The following is a 14106-nucleotide window of genomic DNA, read 5'->3' as shown; positions in this document are numbered from 1 at the left end:
GATCCATGAGAATAAACTTTATTATCTCTAACTTGCCTCTCACACACAGACACACATTCATATAAATATATAAAATATATATACTTTAAATTTAATTTTGTGCAGTGTGTGTTAAAGCAATACAAGGGAAACTGAACAATACAATGCAAGGGAAACTACGCAAAGGAGGGGGCTGTTTCCGCTACAAGATACTCGAGGATCTTTGCTTTGGATCAAAGATTATAGAGGAGCTCTATAATCTTTGCTTTGGATCACAGCGGGTGGCATACCGGAAGTCGCGTGTCGCATAAAGAAATGGCGGCCGTGACGTTCCGTCACGTACTACACGTCAGTCCATTGAATTTCGGAGGAGTGGTCTATCTTGCTCTGCTATAGGATCTTTGCTCGTGGCCTCAGCTAGGTCGTGGAAAATTTTCAGTAAAATTTGGTCTGCATGGTTCTTTTTGACTCGTAGTGCAGTGGAGTGGGGTCGCTATTTAGTTATAGGCAGTCGAGGGCAGCCGTAGGCAATCTCCTTCGCTGACCGGGCAATTTAATTGGGTCATTGGAGTTTTCAGGACCAAGGAAAACCTACCGCCCTTTCTCTCCCCTTCTCTCTCCATCTCTCCCACCCCCCACCCCCCCCCCCCCCCCCCCCCCCCACCCTCTAAAGGACTTACCGTTATTGTGCAGCCGTTTTAGCTTCCTCTTCATCGCGGATGTGAATGTCAGACAGCGCTCCCCCGCTTTCCCTGGCCCCCGCCTTTGCGATGGGTGGGTGTGTGGGTGTGGGGGTGTGGGTGGGTGTGTGTGTGTGTGTGTGTGTGTGTGTGTGTGTGTGGGTGTGTGTGCCTGTGTGCGTGTGTGCGTGTGTGCGTGTGCGTGCATGCGTGCGTGCGTGCGTGCGTGCGTGCGTGCGTGCGTGCGTGTGTGTGTGTGTGGTCGATCCAGCTTCAACGAGGACGGTCGATCCAGCTCGAGGCTTTCCAGGTGAGTGGCCTCGAGCTTGAAGGTCGAAGACACTGTTCCTAACTCGCGGATTAGGTCGCTCAAGTGGGACAGCCCCTTAAGGGTCTGAGGAGAGAGAATACTAGCAGCTATAGAGTGAAGATCAAAGCCTAGAAATTTGCCAGCAAGCAAAGCAAATAGCTGGAGGCTGCGAAAAGTTCTGTAGGAATGCTGAACGTGAGCAGTCATCAGGTAAATCACGGGAAAGATTTGATGGATGCTGTGGGAGGTAGAAGGGGTCTAGTTCAGGGGAATTCTCTGAGGCAGAGAATTCCACAAATTCAGAACTCTCTGTGTGAAAAAATGTTCCTCATCTCATTTCTAATTGGCCTACCCCTTATCCTTAAACTATGGCCCCTGGTTCTGGACTCCCCTATCATCGGGAACATGGTTCCTGCATCTAGCATGTCCAATCCCTTAATAATTTTATATGCTTCTATAAGACTTCCTCTCATCCTGCTAAATTCCAGTGAATACAAGCCCAGTCGCTCCATTCTTTCATCTTATGACAGTCCCACCATCCCGGGTATTAACCTCGTGAATTTACGCTGCACTCCCTCAATAGCAAGAATGTCCTTCCTCAAATTAGGAGAACTAGTGTATATGGAACATGTTGGTCGGTGTGGGCAAGTTGGGCCGAAGGACCGATTTCCACACTGTATGGCCCTATGACTCTATGGGCAACATACAAATTCATTCATGAGATCAGAGACTTCCCACAAATATTATATTGCATGTGTTTTGGCTTTTAGCCAAGGCAAGTCAGCCACAGTGATTCTACGCTGAAGCCTAAGGATTGTACAGGTGCTGAAGCTGATCTCTGCAACACATCACAGTTTTTTTTGTATGCACTGCTGCATTACTGAGGTCATCCGATATCCACAGTAAAGAAAAGGACAATGCATCAGATTTTTCCATAGCCCACAGAGGCAGGCACAAATTTGTGATGCATGTCTGATACATGTTTATCTAATCTTAAAATAATAAAAAAGGAATTCCTGCTTCAGTCACTTCAAAGTTTTACCGCTACATTTCCAAAAAAATCTTTATAAAGTTTTATAAGGTGTAAACTGTATTGTATTGATTACCTTGACATATTCTTTCATATTTTGAAATGCCCTAATTGCCTTAATATTCTAGCAGGTATCCATCCCTCCTGGTACACAGAGCCTACCTCTTGACATGTATCCCACTGGTTCGAACTTGCATGTCCCTTATGTTAATTTTGTGGGCTCTTTCACTCACCTCTTGAGACTATTCTCCACCATAGCAGCCATATTATGCATCACTATTATATGGCTGGCATACAAGGTGTGCCTTTAAAAATTACAGAAAGGATGTGGAGACTTTGGAGAAGGTCAGAAGAGGTTTACAAGAAGAAGGGTCTCGACCCGAAACGTCACCTATTCCTTCTCTCCAGAGATGCTGCCTGTTCGGCTGAAATACCCCAGTTTTTTTGTGACTATCTTCGGATTAAAGCAGCATCTGCAGTTCCTCCCTACACTTTACATAGAAAATAGGTGCAGGAGGAGGCCATTCCACCCTTTGAGCCAGCACCACCATTCATTGTGATCATGACTGATTATCCACAATCAGTAACCCGTGCCTGCCTTCTCCCCATACCCTTTGATTCCGCTACCCCAAGAGCTCTATCTAACTCTCTTTTAAATTCATCCATGAATTGGCCTCCACTGCCTTCCATGGCAGAGAATTCCACAAATTCACACCTCGCTGGGTGAATTTTTTTTTCTCATCTCAGTTTTAAATGGCCTCCCCTTTATCTAAGACTGTAGCCCCTGGTCCTGGACTCCCCAACATTGGGAACATTTTTCCTGCATCTAGCTTGTCCAGTCCTTTTATAACTTTATATGTTTCCATAAAATCCCTCCTCATCCTTCTAAATTCCAGTGAATACAAGCCCAGTCATTCAAATCTTTCCTCATATGACAGTCCCGCCATCCCGGGGATTAACCTCGTGAACCTACGCTGCACTCCCTCAATAGCAAGGATGTATTTCCTCAAATTAGGAGACCAAAACTGCATACAATACTCCAGATGTGGTCTCACCAGGGCCATGTACAACTGCAGAAGGTCCTCTTTACTCCTATAATCAAACCCTCTTGTTAAGAAGGCCAACTTTACCAGAATGCTGAAGGTACACAAAATTGTTGGAGAAACTCAGCGGGTGCAGCAGCATCTATGGAGCGAAGGAAATAGGCGACGTTTCGGGCCGAAACCCTTCTTCAGACTGATGGGGGGTGGGGGGGGAGAAGGAAGGAAAAGGGGAGGAGGAGGAGCCCGAGGGCGGGCGGATGGGAGGGTGGGAGGAGACAGCTAGAGGGTTGAGGAAGGGGAGGAGACAGCAAGGACTAGCAAAATTAGGAGAATTCAATGTTAATGCCATCCGGACGCAAGGTCCCCAGACGGAATATGAGGTGCTGTTCCTCCAATTTCCGCTGTTGCTCACTCTGGCAATGGAGGAGACCCAGGACAGAGAGGTCGGATTGGGAATGGGAGGGGGAGTTGAAGTTCTGAGCCACCGGGAGGTCAGGTTGGTTATTGCGGACTGAGCGGAGGTGTTCGGCGAAACGATCGCCCAATCTCCGCTTAGTCACGCCGATGTAAATCAGCTGACATCTAGAGCAGCGGATGCAGTAGATGAGGTTGGAGGAGATACAGGTGAACCTTTGTCGCACCTGGAACGACTGCTTGGGTCCTTGAATGGAGTCGAGGGGGGAGGTGAAGGGACAGGTGTTGCATTTCTTGCGGTTGCAACGGAAAGTGCCCGGGGAGGGGGGTGGTGCGGGAGGGAAGGGAAGAATTGACGAGGGAGTTGCGGAGGGAGCGGTCTTTGCGGAAGGCAGACATGGGGGGAGATGGGAAGATGTGGCGAGTGGTGGGGTCACGTTGGAGGTGGTGGAAATGGCGGAGGATTATGTGTTGTATTTGCCGGCTGGTGGGGTGAAAGGTGAGGACCAGAGGGACTCTGCCCTTGTTGCGAGTGCGGGGATGGGGAGAGAGAGCAGTGTTACGGGGTATGGATGAGACCCTGGTGTGAGCTTCATCTATGGTGGCGGAGGGGAATCCCCGTTCCCTGAAGAACGAGGACATTTCCGATGCCCTGGTATGGAATGTCTCATCCTGGGAACAGATGCGGCGTATGCGGAGGAATTGGGAGTAGGGGATGGAGTCTTTACAGGGGGCAGGGTGGGAAGACGTGTAGTCCAGATAGCCATGTGAGTCAGTGGGTTTGTAATGTATGTCGGTCAGGAGTCTGTCCCCTGCGATGGAGATGGTGAGGTCAAGGAATGGTAGGGAAGTGTCGGAAATTGTCCAGGTGTATTGGAGTGCCAGATGGAAGTTGGTGGTGAAGTGGATGAAGTCAGTCAGTTGTGTGTAGGTGCAGGAGGTGGCCCCAAAGCAGTCGTCAATGTAACGGAGGTAGAGGTCGGGGATGGGGCCCTGGTACGTCTCGAACAAGGATTGTTCAACGTACCCGACAAAGAGGCAGGCGTAGCTGGGGCCCATGCGTGTGCCCATAGCTACGCCTTGTGTTTGGAGGAAATGGGAGGAGTCAAATGTAAAGTTGTTGAGGGTGAGGACCAACTCCGCTAAGCGGAGGAGAGTGTCAGTGGCTGGGTATAGGTTGCTCCTCTGGCCGAGGAAGAACCGGAGGGCTCCGAGGCCATCCTGGTGGGGGATGGAGGTGTAGAGTGACCGGACATCCATGGTGAAGATGAGGGGGTGAGGGCCCAGAGAGTGGAATGCGTGGAGGCGGCGGAGAGTGTCTGAGGTGTCTAGAACATAGGTGGGGAGGGATTTGACCAAGCTAGAACATAGGTGGGGAGGGATTTGACCAAGTTAGAACATAGGTGGGGAGGGATTTGACCAAGCTAGAACATAGGTGGGGAGGGATTTGACCAAGCTAGAACATAGGTGGGGAGGGATTTGACCAAGATAGAACATAGGTGGGGAGGGATTTGACCAAGCATTTACCAGAATGCTACCTGGATCAGAGGACATCAGTTATAAGGAGAGGTTGGACCCACTTGGATTGTTTTCTCTGGTGCGTCAAAGACTGAAGGGAGACCTGATAGAAGTATATACAATTATGAGAGACATAAACAGTCAGAATCTTTATTCCTAGGGTGGAAATATCAAAGATTAGAGGGAAGATAGGCATAAAAGGCTGGAGTAACTCAGCGGGAGAGGCAGCATCTCTGCATTAACGTCAAACTTATTTTCCAAAAAACAATATTTTAAATGAATCAGATATTATAGGGTAGCAAGGTTGAGGAAAACTCATCGTCTTCAAGGACTAGGTGATCTGGAATCAATGATTTTTCAACTAACTGAGTATGAGAGAGGAAAATAGTGAATGGGGGATGTAAAGAATTAATAGCAGGTTTGGGACTTAGATGACAGTGCAGCAATGTTAACATACTCTATGTTTGGCCCAGGAGAGCATATTGATGATCATTCCCATGGAAACAGTGTAATTGCACAAGAACATAGAAACATAGAAACATAGAAATTAGGTGCTGGAGTAGGCCATTCGGCCCTTCGAGCCTGCACCGCCATTCAATATGATCATGGCTGATCATCCAACTCAGTATCCCGTACCTGCCTTCTCTCCATACCCTCTGATCCCCTTAGCCACAAGGGCCACATCTAACTCCCTCTTAAATATAGCCAATGAACTGGCCTCAACTACCCTCTGTGGCAGAGAGTTCCAGAGATTCACCACTCTCTGTGTGAAAAAAGTTTTTCTCATCTTGGTTTTAAAGGATTTCCCCCTTATCCTTAAGCTGCGACCCCTTGTCCTGGACTTCCCCAACATCGGGAACAATCTTCCTGCATCTAGCCTGTCCAACCTCTTAAGAATTTTGTAAGTTTCTATAAGATCCCCTCTCAATCTCCTAAATTCTAGAGAGTATAAACCAAGTCTATCCAGTCTTTCTTCATAAGACAGTCCTGACATCCCAGGAATCAGTCTGGTGAACCTTCTCTGCACTCCCTCTATGGCAATAATGTCCTTCCTCAGATTTGGAGACCAAAACTGTACGCAATACTCCAGGTGTGGTCTCACCAAGACCCTGTACAACTGCTGTAGAACCTCCCTGCTCCTATACTCAAATCCTTTTGCTATGAAAGCTAACATACCATTCGCTTTCTTCACTGCCTGCTGCACCTGCATGCCTACTTTCAATGACTGGTGTACCATGACACCCAGGTCTCGCTGCATCTCCCCTTTTCCTAGTCGGCCACCATTTAGATAATAGTCTGCTTTCCTGTTTTTGCCACCAAAATGGATAACCTCACATTTATCCACATTATACTGCATCTGCCAAACATTTGCCCACTCACCCAGCCTATCCAAGTCACTTTGCAATCTCCTAGCATCCTCCTCACAGCTAACACTGCCCCCCAGCTTAGTGTCATCCGCAAACTTGGAGATATTGCCTTCAATTCCCTCATCCAGATCATTAATATATATTGTATATAGCTGGGGTCCCAGCACTGAGCCTTGCGGTACCCCACTAGTCACTGCCCGCCATTGTGAAAAGGACCCGTTTACTCCGACTCTTTGCTTCCTGTTTGTCAGCCAGTTCTCTATCCACATCAATGCCGTGTGCTTTAAGTTTGTATACTAATCTCTTATGTGGGACCTTGTCGAAAGCCTTCTGGAAGTCTAGATACACCACATCCACTGGTTCTCCCCTATCCACGCTACTAGTTACATCCTCGAAAAATTCTATAAGATTCGTCAGACATGATTTACCTTTCGTAAATCCATGCTGACTTTGTCCAATGATTTCACCACTTTCCAAATGTGCTGCTATCCCATCATTAATAACCGACTCTAGCAGTTTCCCCACTACCGATGTTAAACTGGTCTGTAATTCCCCGTTTTCTCTCTCCCTCCCTTCTTAAAAAGTGGGGTTACGTTTGCTACTCGCCAATCCTCAGGAACTACTCCAGAATCTAAAGAGTTTTGAAAGATTATTACTAATGCATCCACTATTTCTGGAGCTACTTCCTTAAGTACTCTGGGATGCAGCCTAACTGGCCCTGGGGATTTATCGGCCTTTAATCCATTCAGTTTACCCAACACCACTTCCCGACTAACCTGGATTTCACTCAATTCCTCCAACTCCTTTGACCCGTGGTCCCCTGCTATTTCCGGCAGATTATTTATGTCTTCCTTAGTGAAGACGGAACCAAAGTAGTTATTCAATTGGTCCGCCATATCCTTGTTCCCCATGATCAACTCACCTGTTTCTGACTGCAAGGGACCTACATTTGATTTAACTAATCTCTTTCTTTTCACATATCTATAAACACTTTTGCAGTCAGTTTTTATGTTCCCTGCCAGTTTTCTTTCATAATCTATTTTTCCTTTCCTAATTAAGCCCTTTGTCCTCCTCTGCTGGTCTCTGAATTTCTCCCAGTGGTAAGATTCCAAGGATCAATGCATTGGAAATAACATTATTCCTTATGGAAATGACATGGACAATCATGTAAAGTGTGCAGGGGTAAATCATCTGGGAAGTAGCCAGCTGAATTTCTGAAGTAACCGGAAATGACTTGGAAATGTTTGCTATTACGTTTCACTCTGATTATATAATCAATATTCAATCACACAATGCTGAAATGAACATGTTACATGATGGAATCATGTTATAAATGAACATGTTACATGACGGAATCATGTTATAAAGTTGGAGAAGATGGGTGATCTAGTCTACAGCTATGGAAAGGAGAAATTTGGTGAGAAGGAACAACTCAGCAGAAAAGACAGGCCTCCTCCCCTGAAGTCCCGTCGTCTCCAGGAAATCCAACGACTTGTTAAAGAAGGAGGCCTGAGGAAGGTGTGGAAAAAAGCAACAGCAGAAAAATGGGAGGGCATCAATCTCCTTCAAGAGGCTCTCGAAGCTGCGCAGAGCGGAGAATTTAAGGAAACGACGCAAAAAGAAGGAAAAAGCAAGAACCTACAAAGATCCCTTTAAGTTTGTGAAAGGCATTTTAACAAAAGAGAAAAGCGGTTCCCTAAAAGCGTCAAAAAGGAAGTTGAAGGACACATCAGGACCATCCACACTGATGAGTTAAAAGATGAACCAATTTTTGTCCCCGCTGACATCCCACCAATATCACACCCACAACATTCATTTGACATCAGCCCTCCCAAGCTGTGTGAGGTAAAAGAAGTAGTGAGGAAGGCAAGAACGGCCTCTGCACCAGACCCTAATAGTGTTCCGTATTGTGTCTACAAGAATGCCCCAGATATTCTGAAATTCCTCTGGAGGAACATGAGTGTTGCATGGGAAACGCATGTCATCCCCAAAGCCTGGCGAAGAACGGGGCGAGTGCTGATCCCAAAGGGAAAAAAATTGTCCACCATCGAACAGTTTCGGCAAATAAACCTTCTGAACATAGAGGGCATGATCTTTTTCAGTGTGGTGGCGAAAAGACGTACAAAGTATCTGAAACAAAACCATTTCATTGATACGTCAATCCAAAAGGCTGGCATAGCAGGCTTCTCGGGATGCCTTGAACATACCAGCATCATATGGCATCAAATCCAGACTGCTAAGAAAGAACGAAAGAATCTGCATGTCTTGTTCCTCGACCTGGCCAACACCTATGGATCAGTTCCTCATTCATTACTGTGGACTGCTTTTGAATTCTTTCAGGTGCCTGCAATAATAACAAATCTAGTAAAAAACTACTTCCAGGATCTGCAATTTTGTCTCACAACATCAGACTTTACCACAGCGTGGCAACCACTGGAAGTAGACATCATGGCGGGGTGCACCATCTCCCCATTGACCTTCACTATGGCAATGGAGCTCATTATCAGAGCAACAAAATGTGTTGTGAGAGGAAAACGACTAGTGTGGTCAGCGATTGCCACCTATACAAACCTATTTAGACAATAGACAATAGACAATGGGTGTAGGTGTAGGCCATTCGGCCCTTCGAGCCAACACCGCCATTTAATGTGATCATGGATGATCATCCCCAATCAGTATCCCGTTCCTGCCTTCTCCCCATATCCCCTGACTGCTATTTTTAAGAGCCCTCTCTTGACAGCATCCAGAAAACCTGCCTCCACCGCCCTCTGAGGCAGAGAATTCCATAGACTCACAACTCTGTGAGAAAAAGTGTTTCCTCGTCTCCGTTCTAAATGGCTTACTCCTTATTCTTAAACTGTGGCCCCTGGTTCTGGGAATTACAGTACACTCCCTCAATAGCAAGAATGTCCTTCCTCAAATTAGGGGACCAAAAGTGCACACAATACTCCAGGTGTGGTCTCACTAGGGTCTGTACACCTGCAGAAGGACTCTTTGCTCCTATATAACCATATAACAATTACAGCACGGAAACAGGCCATCTCGGCCCTTCTAGTCCGTGCCGAACACGTATTCTCCCCTAGTCCCATCTACCTGCACTCAGACCATAACCCTCCATTCCTTTCCCGTCCATATAACTATCCAATTTATTTTTAAATGATAAAATCAAACCTGCCTCCACCACCTTCACTGGAAGCTCATTCCACACAGCTACCACTCTCTGAGTAAAGAAGTTCCCCCTCATGTTACCCCTAAACTTCTGTCCCTTGATTCTCAAGTCATCCTCTTGTTTAAATCTTCCCTACTCTCAGTGGGAAAAGCTCATCCACATCAACTCTGTCTATCCCTCTCATCATTTTAAAGACCTCTATTAAGTCCCCCCTTAACCTTCTGCGCTCCAAAGAATAAAGACCTAACTTGTTCAAACTTTCTCTGTAACTTAGTTGCTGAAACCCAGGCAACATTCTAGTTAATCTCCTCTGTACGCTCTCCATTTTGTTGACATCCTTCCTATAATTAGGCGACCAAAATTGTACACCATACTCCAGAATTGGCCTCACCAATGCCTTGTACAATTTAAAAAAAAAAAATTTAAATTTTTAAAATTTATTTATTAGAAGTAGACATATTATAAAATGTAGTTACATATTATAGTAAAAAAACATCTCATAAACATCAGTCATACATTATTAAAATTTTCCATTATCAATTACTTCTGCTTCTAGTGTTTTTATTTTTTATAGAAAGAGGGAGAAAGAGAGGGTAGAAAGTTACAAAGAAAAAAGAAAGAAAAAAAACACAACAGAAAAACAAGGGAGGTGGAATGGGTTACCTGTAATACATCAATGGAGATAGGTTCGTAGGTTATAAAGTATAGCTTTTCATCTGTTCCTGAGTTCAAGTTTCAGTTGGGTCCTCGTGCTGTGCCAATCTATCCCTTCAGATAGTTAATGAATGGAGCCCAAATTTTATGGAAAAGATCTTGTTTGTCCATTAAGACAAGTCTAATTCTTTCTAAGTATAGGGTCTCCGACATTTCCGTAATCCACATTTTAATTGTGGGGGTTGTAGGGCCTTTCCAAAATTTTAATATTAATTTTTTCCCGGTTATTATACTGTAGTTGAGGAAATTTCTTTGGTTTGTTGTGAGTGTTAAGCTTTGTTCCGATATTCCAAGTATTATTAATTTTGTGCCTGGGTCCAGTTTTGTATTAATAACTTCTGAAGTTATTTCAAAAATATCAGTCCAGAAATGTTTAAGTTTTATACAGTTTGCAAACGTATGTGTTAAATTAGCCTCTAGATGTAGACATTTATCACAAATAGGAGAGATTTGTGGGAAGATTCTATTTAGTTTTATTTTAGAGTAGTGTAGTCTATGTAAGACCTTGAATTGTATTAAAGTATGTCTGGCATTTAATGAACATTGATGTATTTGTTGTAAACTTTCGTCCCACATATCTTTCGTGATAGAGTGACCTATTTCATTTTCCCATTTGTATCTATATGGTTCGGTCGGTGGTACCTCGTTGTTTAGTAGGCTGTTATAAATATAAGCTATTAGTTTTTCAGTATTAGGATGCTTGTTCAAACATTCATCAAGAATTTCTGATTCCCTATTCCTGTAGACTTGTGTATTATATTTAACATAATCTCTAATTTGTAGATATCTGAAGAAATTATTTGAGTGCAGTCCATAATTCTGTTGTAACTCTTGAAATGAAAGAAAAGTACCTTTCCCATAAAGATGTCCTATATTTTTGATTCCATAATTTTTCCATTGTGTGAAACCTTTGTCCATAAAGGATGATTTGAATAAAGGATTATTTACAATGGGAAGGCAGAGTGGTATATTATTCAATTTTAAATCTTTTTTTATTTGTTTCCAAATTCGTATTCCACTATGTATTATGGGGTTTTCTTTATAGGTTTTTTTGTGCAGTTTTGTGGGGGCAAATATGATCGGTCCAATTTCAAAAGGTAGACAGTCTTCCTTTTCCATCATTAACCAATCTGGTTGTTGATCCATTTCTTCCAGCCAGAAATTCATGTTTTTAATATGGACTGCCCAAAAATAAAATAAGAAATTTGGCAAAGCCAAACCTCCATTTATCTTTGACTTACATAAATGTTTTTTACTTATTCTATGATTCTTATAATCCCAGACAAAACTTGTAACGATGGAGTCGACTTTTTTGAAAAAGGTTTTTGGGATATATATCGGAATTATTTGAAGTAGGTACAGCAGTTGCGGTAAAAAAATCATTTTTATAGCAGTAATTCTCCCAAGCATAGAAATGGGGAGTGTTTTCCAGTATTGAATATTCTTATGTAGTTTATTCAGTAAGGGTGGGAAATTTAGTTTAAATAAAGAGGTATATGTCTTAGTTACATAGATTCCTAAGTATTTAAATTTATCTTTAACTATTTTAAAAGTGGATTGTTGTATTGTATGTAAATTGAATTTTGTTATTGGCATGATTTCGCTTTTATTCCAATTAATTCCTTGTACAATTTTAACATTACATCCCAACTTCTATACTCAATGCTCTGATTTATAAAGGCCAGCACACCAAAAGCTTTCTTTACCACCCTATCTACATGAGATTCCACCTTCAGGGAACTGTGCACAGTTATTCCTAGATCCCTCTGTTCAACTGCATCCCTCAATTCGCTACCATTTACCATGTACGTCCTATTTTGATTTGTCCTGCCAAGATGTAGCACCTCACACTTATCAGCATTAAACTCCATCTGCCATCTTTCAGCCCACTCTTCCAACTGGCATAAATCTCTCTGTAGACTTTGAATATCTACTTCATTATCCACAACCCCACCTATCTTAGTATCATCTGCATACTTACTAATCCAATTTACCACACCATCATCCAGATCATTGATGTACATGACAAACAACAGTGGACCCAAGACAGATCCCTGTGGCACCCCACTAGTCACTGGCCTCCAACCTGACAAACAGCCATCCACCATTACTCTCTGGCATCTCCCATTCAGCCACTGTTGAATCCATCTTGCTACTCCACCATTAATACCCAACAATTGAACCTTCTTAACCAACCTTCCACGAGGAACCTTGTCAAAGGCCTTACTGAAGTCCATATATACAACATCCACTGCTTTACCCTCATCAATTTCCCGAGTAACCAATTGATGAGGTTACTGAGCCTGGGCTCAGTCTCCTCCAGCCCGGCGCTCGACTGAGCAGTGCTGCGGGCAGCCTTCAGCCCTGACCTGGAGTTGGTGCTGGCCCGGACTCTGGGCTTGGGGCTGGGCAAAGGAAGGGGAGGAGGTTGCTGCTGCCGCCGGCACCACCATCACCAACAGCACCAGCAGCTCAAGCGACTCTCTCTCCGACCAGGACGACTCCAGCATCAGCGGTTCCAAGTCGCCCGTAATCGAGCAGGGCTGGCGGCTGCCCATCTTCAGCAGGATCTCGGTGTCGGACTGAGGGGAGGGGGGTGGAGGTGGAGGGATGCCGGCCAACCCAGCGGGACAGGCAGAGCCAACGCAGGGCCATCCCGGACACCTCCGCACAGGAACGGGACACCGGGGAGGGGACGGTCCAGCATCAACTCAACAGCGGCCGCAGCGACGGAGAGCCGGGCCCGACCACATACGAAACGCAAGCCTGCACACAATGCAGCACCACCGTTGCCGAGACTGTTTGTAGCTAGTGACCTATGACCTGTGCAAGCGCAGTCAGAATACCGAACTCGCTTATTAAATTATATGTTGCAGAAAAATACGGCAAATACTGCAAAAATCTGAAATAACAGCATCAATTGCTGCAAATATTCAGCTGTAATGTCAATATCTTTGATGTAATAAACAGTTAACTTTTAACTATGCTCTTCCTCCTAATATTCTGAGCTTTCCCTGGCAACTTTCTGCTAGAACCAATAGGATCTGTCCTTGGATGTCCAACTATCATTACAGCATCCATTCATTATGTTGCACAATTTCTCTCAAGCTGGAAGCATGCTGCTTGTATTGTGGTATATCCCTCTCACAGCCAGCCGTAAAGTGCGAGTCTTTGGCTCAAGAGTCTTTACCTCGGAGGTTGAGGAAAGGAAGCTACACTTGATCGAAATTTGTGATTTTTGTCCACTGAAGAAATGGCAGGCATGTTGGTGCAGTGTGTTTCTTGCAGGATGTGGGAAGTCAGGGATATGGCTGGAGCTGCTGGAGACTACACCTGCAGGAATTGTGTCCAGGTGTGTCCTGAATGAACGTGTTGGGGAACTGGAGAGGCAGCTGAATAACCTCCGGGCCATCCAGGAAAATGAGGGTTTCGTGGACAGGACCTACTGTGCGGTTATCACGCCAAGGATACAGGAAGAACAAAGGTTGACTGGGAGAAAGGGGAGTAACCGTGAAGTGCAGGAGACCCCAGTGGCTGTGTCAAATGAAAACAGGCACACCCTTTTGGGAGCTGTCGGGGCAGAGGGCACTTCCAGTCCAAGCTGCGGACAGGTCGGCAAATCTGATCCTAGCGATGAGACTCGACTGGCAAGACCGACGTCGGGCAGAGCTATAGTGGTGGGTGATTCCATTGTCCGAGGTGCGGACTGGAGATTCTGTGACGGATTCTGTGGCGACAGGTGAGACTCGCGGATGGTCTGTTGCCTTCCTGGTGCCAGGGTTCAAGATATCACAAACCGATTTCAGAACATCCTCAAGAGGGAAGGTGAACAGCTGGAAGTAGTTGTGCAAGTGGGCACAAATAACGTCGGGAAGAAGAGGA

The 14106-nt window shown here is 45.0% G+C and overlaps 1 long non-coding RNA gene across 1 annotated transcript; it reads right to left on the bottom strand.

Annotated features, from left to right (window-relative positions):
- Nucleotides 1–4254: 4254 nt before the first annotated feature.
- LOC116984180 lies at nt 4255–12817 on the bottom strand. The gene is made up of 3 exons (XR_004414906.1): nt 12706–12817; nt 12174–12178; nt 4255–4268 (listed from the first exon to the last, which is right to left on the bottom strand). It is a non-coding gene; the product is annotated as an uncharacterized LOC116984180 (long non-coding RNA).
- Between the last annotated feature and the right edge of the window lie 1289 nt (nt 12818–14106).

This window comes from Amblyraja radiata, chromosome 2 (genome assembly GCF_010909765.2).
Source record: "Amblyraja radiata isolate CabotCenter1 chromosome 2, sAmbRad1.1.pri, whole genome shotgun sequence".
NCBI classification, from domain to species: Eukaryota; Metazoa; Chordata; class Chondrichthyes; order Rajiformes; family Rajidae; genus Amblyraja; species Amblyraja radiata.
This window is presented reverse-complemented; position numbering and strand designations above follow the sequence as displayed.